The sequence below is a fragment of the Microcaecilia unicolor genome, chromosome 1 (assembly GCF_901765095.1).
Source record: "Microcaecilia unicolor chromosome 1, aMicUni1.1, whole genome shotgun sequence".
In the NCBI taxonomy this organism is placed as follows: Eukaryota; Metazoa; Chordata; class Amphibia; order Gymnophiona; family Siphonopidae; genus Microcaecilia; species Microcaecilia unicolor.
This window is the reverse complement of record NC_044031.1, coordinates 680,112,823-680,121,776: the sequence shown is the minus strand read 5'-3', so window position 1 is coordinate 680,121,776 and position 8,954 is coordinate 680,112,823. Positions and strand designations below refer to the sequence as shown.

Sequence of the window (8,954 nt, the reverse complement as noted above, 5' to 3'; positions counted from 1 at the left end):
ACTTTTCTGAATGTCAGATAATTCTTAATCGATCTTATTGTTTGTGGTAAGACATTCCAGATTGAGTGTGCTTGATATGCTAAGGATGATGTCAACTGTTAAAAAAAGCTTTGTGTTTTTAACATTAGGGAACTGTAATGAAAGAATGAGGGCCAGATGCACTAAACTTAACAAGCCCTTAACAAGCAAGTAGTAAACCCTGGCATGCACTAAAGACTTTTTTCCGACGACGGTAGCAGCTAACGAAAACGGAATGCAGATGAGCAAATTGTGCAGAAATCCTATTGTAATGAGATGCGCTAACCTTTTCCGATTGCCTTAATGGTGGAAAACGCCAGAAAATCTAACGAGAGGTCTTACCTTTCGTTGGGGCTGCGCTGGATTGAAAAACTGCTATAAAAGTAACAACAAAAAATTGCTCCGCTTCAAAAAAGCCTTCCATTTTGGCCGTTTTAAAATCAGCTGATATTAGAGAGTGCAGTTGAAAGCGTCCATCACAAAAATAGCCTTCCATTTTGGCCATTATTCACACCCAAATAATAAAAACGTCCTTTTTGGCCATGCTTCACTCAGCTGAAAGACCTGGAAGTCTCTGAGCCAATCACAGCGTGTTTAGCTCAGCTAAACGCGCTGTGATTGGCTCAGAGACTTCCAGGTCTCTCAGCTGAGTGAAGCATGGCCAAAAAGGACGTTTTTATTATTTGGGTGTGAATAATGGCCAAAATGGAAGGCTATTTTTGTGATGGACGCTTTCAACTGCATTCTCCGATATCAGCTGATCAGGTGAGCGGCGGCGTCTTCGGGCGCCACAGAGGCATATGTGCTATGTGCAGAGCAGACAGCATAACGCTTTGCTGCTCTGCACATGCTCGACCGGCCAATTGGCCGACTGTTTTACGATGGAATAGAGAATGCAAGTGAGCTACAACGAGTAGTTCATTTGCATTCCCTTTCCTTGATGCATAGCCGTTCCCTACTGATTCGCTATGGAATTCGGTACGGAACGGCTCTAACGACGACTTTAGTGCATCTTGCCCTAAATGTTTGAACTATGAGCAAGCCTAACGTGACAACAAACAGTGCAGGGCATCCCCATATAGATCCTTATGAATCAGAGTGATTAACTTAAAATATACACAGGCAACAATCAGTAGCCAATGAAGTTTGCAATAAAAAGATGTCACACTTTCAAATCTTGTTCCTGCACAAAAATTAAGCGTACCGCTGTATTTTGCACGGTCTGTAGTTTTTTCAAAAGAAAGGCTGTGCAGCCCAAATAGACTTCATTACAGTAATCTAGCCTTGATAGTATTAACACTTGCACTAATAAATTGGAGACAGAAGGCTCAAACTATTTCCTAATGCATCTTTATTTTGATAGCATCAAAAAAGAAGTTCTAATCAGCAAATTAACTTGATTTTCCATAGTAAACATACTATCCACTTGAATTCCCAGTACTCAAACAGGTATGTCGAAGCTGTAACTTATATTATCAATGACAAATGTAAAGTTTGTTGACGATTGCATAGGTGACCTTATCCGCAAAAATGTTGTTTTTTTCTTTATTAAGTTTCAACCTATGGACATCAACCCAATTTTCTACAATTGATAGGCAAAGTTTTATCCCTGAGAAATCTGTGACATTATCTGATGGTCAAGGAAGGATGACTGAAATATCATCTGCATATATATAACAAGAGGCTTCTGTTAGCTTATTTAGTTCAGCACCTAAAGATTTTGTCAAACATTTGAACAGGATTGGGGGGGGGGGTCCCTGTGGGACAAATAAACAAACAGGCTGTTGACCACCTGACCCCATGACAGCTTCTAGGTATTGCTTTTCTGCAAACTCCCACTCCCTCCTTCCCAAATAAGAATTTAAACTTTCTCATGCAGTCACTTAAATCCCAAAGCCAATATTTTTCCAATCAATGCAAGCAAGAGGTGACCCATGGGCCACATTCTTACTCAGTTTTGCTATTATATTTTTGCTTTTTCTTTTAAAGCTATCTGAAATCTGCTGAGAGGTACCCCAGTGCTCAATAGATGGGGTTGAAACTTTGCTGGTCGGCACTGCTATTTACAAGTTTCAAAAAGTTGCACTAATGCATACTTTGGTGTATATGCATGCTACCGTGTGTCCAACACAGGTGCATGCATTTTCCTGCAACTAGGTGTGCATATGAAGTAAATTGGATGGGGTACCCTATGCACATTGTCCAGCCTCCATGAACTCCAGCAATTATGAGCCAACATTTCAAACTCATTGTGGGTGCCAACAAACACAATACCAAATACCCCTTCTAGGACACAAATAAAGGCATTTGCTCAGTTGGGGGGCAGGGCCCCCTTGCTACAGGGGGCTCCAAGCCTGCCTAAATTTGAAGGAAACCCAACCTTTTACAAGCACCAGTATATTTTAACACCAGCCCTGTCTGGGGGTGCTCAGAACCCACATAACTGGCTCCTTATACCAGCAATCCATATACTTTCCAGTTAAGCTGCTGAAGAAATCTGTCACATGACAACAGCCCAGAGCTGCACTGAGCATGGGCAGAATCATCTGGGCCACTGTGTGGTCTCTAAGAGGAGCAACAAAGCAAGGAAGGCTGGATCAGCCGGGAGAGCAGCCTTTTGTTTTCTTTCAGCCATCTGGCTTCGATTTGCATTGCTCTCCTTTTTTTGCCTTCATGTGGAAAGGGCTCCCTCCCCTCCTGTCCATCGGCTGCTCAATCCAGCTGTGCCGTGAAAGCTTTCCGATGGTGACAGGGCCTGTGGGAACAGACATCCAGTGCGAGAAATTGCAGTGAGTATCAAGGTGGCTCTCCCCTCCCCCCTGTTTTTCTTATCTGTGTATTGTGCTATGGTGGTAAAGGGGGAAGTCGGGGGACTGTCTCGCCATGCATGTAGGTATATGTGTGTGCATGAGAGCAAGCACAGCGCTATGATAGGGTCACGAAGTCTAGTATAATTAGGGGATCAAAAGCTCATTTATTCTGTCACCTCACAGTCTCTCAGCTGCTTGCTGTCGGGCAGAGAGTCTAGTGGCCAAGTGCTGGTGGAATAGCTGATTCCCGGGCGGGAGCGAGACATATTGAGAAAAATGCAGATGTAATATGGATGAAGCTAGCAGTCAGGTTCGTGCGTGCAGGTGCATTTGCTGGAATGATTTCATATTTCTGGCAGAAAGTCGGAGCCTTTTGCTGCCTTTCTCCCCTCCACTGACCTTTGCTGCGTCCATGTACCAGGAGGAATATTTTTGTTTAGGGGCTACACATCAGACCCATCAGCAAGTTTGCCCTTCTGAACAAGAAAACAAAAGGTGGGTCTCAGGAAGCAGAAAGCTATTACTAATTAAACTGGGCGGTGGAAACGATACCTCCTCTTCCCTGCAGGAGTCGCTGTTCAGGAGGTGGGAGTCCAGGCCTGCAAATGAGAGGTGTAGGTACCCAGGGTTTATTACCGGTTGACAGAGATGTCCAGGTGTTTGAATCGGGATACAGTCAGTCAGTCCCTATTCAGTATCTAACTGCTAGACAATTATTTTCACCTTCTCTGCTATGTCCATAACAGATGGGCCTAGGTACCAAGCTAGGGATCTTTTCTCTGAAACTGTCTGCATTCAAATATGTTTGCTGCATTTTCTGCCGTCGATGAGTTAATGTGAAGGTTTTCACCAAATATTTAAAGATCTGGATTAATCTAGATCAAAATTTTCTGATACTAGACAGGTTTAACTAGGGTCTGTTGCAGATAGATACAGAGATCTTGCTTTTCCTCTCCTTCTAGTGTCCTTGGAGTAGATTGATAAAGGGACCCTCTTCTTTAGTGATACAAGGTGACACCTGTGGTATATACTTCACTGATAATAGTGTCTATACAGATATATGAGTTAAGGGTTTATCTAGATGACTTTGGAAAACAGAGCTATAGACTCTAACAGAATGAAAGGGTTAGCCGTATTGTTAAATTGATATTACTGGATCAGATACTTTGAGAAAACGGAAACATTAGAGTGTTAAATTCAAGAGAGAAATTGTAATGGGAAAAAAAGCAGAGAAAAAATATGACAGTGATATTCAAAGGGTCCTGTTTACTAAAGTGCGCTACTGTATTTAGTACACGCTAAAAGTAGTACACGTTAAACTCTAGAGACACCTATAAGAATATATGGGTGTCTTTAGCATTTTGCACACGCTAAAAATGCTAGCGCACCCTTAGTAATCAGGGCCCAAAATGCGATTGTTATGGGAAACTTCTGATTACATCCAGCAGGAGGTGGCTATGAGGTAACTCAGGGTTTCCAAAACCTGTCCTGGAGGAACCCCAGCCAGTCAGGTTTTCAGGGTATCCATATGCATGAGTTAGATTTGAATAGCAAGCGGTGTATGCAAATCGATCTCATGAATATTCATTGTGGATATCCTGAAAAACTCACTGGCTGGGGTTCCCCCAGGACAGGTATGGGAATCACTGAAGTAACATCTTCTCTGATCTGTCCTATCATTATATTGTAGTTCTTTTCCACCTTTATGGCCTACTGATTTATTGAGATTGTAAACCGCTTTGATTTCTGGCCTGAGAGGCAGTATATCAAGTACAAAATAAACAATAGACTTCTTGAATAAGTCATATGGTATAGACCAGGGGTTCTCAACCCAGTCCTTGGCACACACCTAACCAGTCAGGTTTTCAGGATATCCACAATGAATATGCATGAGCCAAATTTACATTCCCTACCTCCATTGGCTGCAAATCTATCTCATGCATATTCTTTGTTAGTGTCCTGAAAAGTGACTGGCTAGGTGCGTCCCAAGAACTGGGTTGAGAACCCCTGGTATAGAACTGAGTCCTGATATGTTGTAGAAAATGATATGGGTGTATTCAAAGCTATTCCAGTCCCGGCTTTTCTAAGCAAGAGCCTCAGAAGGGAACAGTGGTGGAGTGCTTTTTCAATGGTAGCTCCCAGCTTTTCTAGTGCTACATATTCCCAGCAGGAGGTTGCAGAGGGACTGGTGTCTGCAGCTCATGCCTTATGTAGTTCAGGAGAAAGGCATGGGATGGAATGGTGTCATGGAGTAAGATCAAAATTCATGTGTCGGATTTAAATAAAAATGTACTCTGCATAGCTTCGTGTTTTCTGCTTTTTTGTTTTGAAACGATTGCAGAAGAAACAATCCTACTATGAATATATATATTTAATTTCTCTTATTGTTATGAATGATAGTAACATAGTAAATGATGGTCCATCCAGTCTGCCCAACAAGATAAACTCACTTGTGATACTCTATATGCATACCTGAGTTTGATTTGTCCTTGCCATTCTCAGGGCACAGACTGTAGAAGTCTGCCCAGCACTCTTCTTGTACTAAAAGTTCTGAAGCTAATGTTGAAGCCCCTTAAAATTTACACTCGAGCCCATCCATATCTATTCAGTCACGATCAGGGCGTAGACCGTAGAAGTCTGCCCAGCACTGGTTTTGTTGCCCAATTACCGGCATTGCCACCCAATCTCCACTAAGCTTCCGTGAAATGGAAGCGGTACGGGGGGCTACGAGAATGGTATGGGAGTTGCGTTCCAGGACATGTGAGGGGAGACTTCCTGACCTGGACGTGTGTGCCCTGGAGGAGGGGAGAAACAGGGGTGATATGATACAGACGTTCAAATATTTGAAAGGTATTAATCCGCAAACAAATCTTTTCCGGAGATTGAAGGGGGGCAGACTCAGGAAAGATGTCAGGAAGTATTTTTTCACAGAGAGGGTGGTGGATGCTTGGAATGCCCTCCTGCAGGAGGTGGTGGAGATGAATACGGTAACGGAATTCAAACATGCGTGGGATATACATAAAGGAATCCTGTGCAGAAGAAATGGATCCTCAGAAGCTTAGCCGAAATTGGGTGGCGGAGCAGGTGGGGGGAAGAGGGGTTGGTGGTTGGGAGGTGAGGATAGTGGAGGGCAGACTTATACGGTATGTGCCAGAGCCGGTGATGGGAGGCGAGGAATCCTGCTGGGCAGACTTTTACGGTCTGTGCCCTGAAAAGACAGGTACAAATCAAGGTAAGGTATACACATATGAATTTATCTTGTTGGGCAGACTGGATGGACCATGCAGGTCTTTTTCTGCCGTCATCTACTATGTATATGTAAGCCGCATTGAGCCTGCCATGAGTGGGAAAGCGCGGGGTACAAATGTAACAAAAAAAAAAAAATGTATGTTACTATGTATGATCCATTCCTTCTAAACAGAATTCCTTTATGTTTATCCCACGCATGTTTGAATTCTATTACCGTTTTCGTATCCACCACCTCCTGCGGGAGGGCATTTCATGTATCCACCAAACTCTCAGTGAAAAAATACTTCCCGACATTACTCCTGAGTCTGCCCCCTTTCAACCTCAATTCATGTCCTCTAGTTCTACCGCCTTCCTGTCTCTGGAAAAGGTTTGTTTGTGGATTAATACCTTTTAATATTTGAACATCTGTATCATGTCACCCCCGTTTCTCCTTTTCCTCCAAGGTGTACTTGTTCAGGTTGGCAAGTCTCTCCTTGTACGGTTTGCAACGCAAAATCCCATACCATTTTTGTAGTTTTTCTTTGCACCGCTTCCAGTCTTTTTACATCTTTAGCAAGATACGGCCTCCAAAACTGAACACAAGACTCCAAGTGGGGCCTCACCAACGACTTGCAGAGGGGCATCAACATCTCCTTTCTTCTGCTGGTTATGATATCAGGTAGCTCAGAAGAGCAGGGGAAGGATAGCGAGGAGGATTGTTTTGGAGAGGGAAAGGGAGGAGCTTTAACCAGAGAGTCCTGTTAACACTGTATACTGAACCTTTAATTCTCTGTTAATTCTCCGAGTCGCCTCAGCCCAGAGTGTAAAATCTGCCTCCAGGTTTTACAGTCATTTCCACCAGCTCCAGATTTTGTGGTTAAAGAGCAATTCCTTTTGCAGTGGATGCTGTAGTGGTACATAAGACCATGAGGAACAAAAATGTAGGACAGCACATGCCATTCATTATGAAATTGCTGTCATTTAAAAGACTGCTTTCCAATTAATGATGGGGATCAGTTATACAGCACATTAAACACGTGAAAGGGCGATATGAAGTTAAGTATATTCAGCTGCTGCAGTTCACGTCACTTTACTGAAAGGGTGCATGCCTTAGACATAAAAAAAGTCTTAGAATAGCACCTTGTACTGTACTGTACTGCCTCACCTTGATTGCATGGGAATGATCTCATCGGACTGCTGGGTGAATACATGGCAAGTTAGAGACTTAGGTATTTTGTTCTCTGAAAAACAATCTGCGAATAGTTTATTGTTCTTTTGGATGGATAAGATTTGAATGTTATTATGACAGGGAGCTGAAGAAAGAAAGAGACTGAAAGGGTGAGAAAGCCAAAGAAAAGAGTGTAGGTGTCTGCTTGTGAGAGAAAAATAGCTGCAGAGTTTTTGACATGTATAAGACATTTTCAAAAGCTTAGGTGCCTTTTACAGGGGTAAATGGAAAAAAAAAAACCCCAGAGTTAACTGATCAGATCTGTAGTTTGCTGCTAAGTGGATTGTTAACCTGTACTTTTATAATTCTCATTCTATTGACTGCAGAGTAGAGAATGACACGGGGACAAAGTTTGACCCCATCCCCGCAGGTTCTGTATCCGTCCCCACAGGTCCAGAATAATAACAACGAGCAGCTATAATAACCCTTCTCCACCCCCCCCCCCCATCACTCTCTACCCTTCCAACCCCAACAATAGCTGATTTCTGCTACCCCCAGGAATCCTAATCCACCCTGTTAAAATGTCCAGGGGTACAAAAGACAACCCGTTCTGTATGGCCTAGAGGGGAAAAATATGCCCTATGAAGCACTGTTATGATTTTTTAATCTGTGGATGAATAAGAAGTCATTGACAATCTCAGGATTCAGTCTAGCTCTCCTGTCTTCCACAGTCCTTACTGCAATAGAAGATGTTCAGGTAGCAGAATGTACAGGATCTCCCATGCAAATTTTGCTAGTTGTGGCCGCTAAGCTAACCACTTTTGCTACATTTTCTGGCAACAAATTCCAGAGTTTAATTACACATTGAGTGAACAAATATTTTCTCCGATTTGTTTTAAATTTACTACTTTGTAGCTTCATTTGTGCCTCCTAGTCCTAGTATCTTTGGAAAGAATAAACAAGTGATACATGTCTACCCATTCCACTCCACTCATTATTTTATAGACCTCTATCATATCTCCCCTCCGCCATCTCTTCTCCAAGCTGAAAAGCCTTAGCCACTTTAGCCTTTCCTCATCGGGAAGTTGTCCCATACCCTTTATCATTTTCTTCGCCCTTCTCTGTACCTTTTCTAATTCCACTATATCTTTTTGGGATGCGTTGACCAGAATTGAACACAATATTGGAGGTGCGGTCGTACCATGGAGCGGTACAAAGGCATTATAGCGTCTTCATTTTTGTTTTCCATTCCAAATGTTGCTTTATGCCATTTTTTAGACATTTTTCTTTCGAAAATGAGCCCTTGTTCTCTTAGACTCAGTTACTGTACTCTGTGTACATTTCCAGATCTGACAATTTTTCAACTGTAAAACAGTTCATCTATGGTGGGAAAATAAATCTTAGCAGGAAATCATGGTCAGAATCTAGCTCCCAGCAGGGACACCTTATTTTTGGGAGGATTTCATAAGGTCAGTAAGGTTTGATGTTTCCATAGTTTGTTGAAACTGAGCGAATTCACAGATTTCTTTATGTTCTTGAATGTCAGAAGATGGTAAGCTTTAGAATTAGATATCATGTGTATAGCCTTCTCAGCAATCTTTAAAACTTCTTGTAGATACTTCTTAAACATGCTGCTCAGGAGCTATTAATTTAGACCTTGGAGGATTAATAAGGTGAAAATTCCTTTGTCTCACCATACTCTTCAAGGCCTCCATATTATTTTGAAGTAG

General features: G+C 42.4%; 1 protein-coding gene across 5 annotated transcripts in view; it reads left to right on the top strand.

Moving 5' to 3' along the window:
- Positions 1-2,603: 2,603 nt before the first annotated feature.
- Positions 2,604-8,954, top strand: part of PARP6 (poly(ADP-ribose) polymerase family member 6) — a 116,885-nt gene continuing 110,534 nt past the window's right edge. For all 5 annotated transcript variants that reach the window (XM_030190369.1, XM_030190368.1, XM_030190372.1 and 2 more), the window contains exon 1: positions 2,604-2,807. The gene's annotated coding sequence lies outside the window, so the exon portion shown is untranslated. The remainder of the gene's footprint in view (positions 2,808-8,954) is intronic.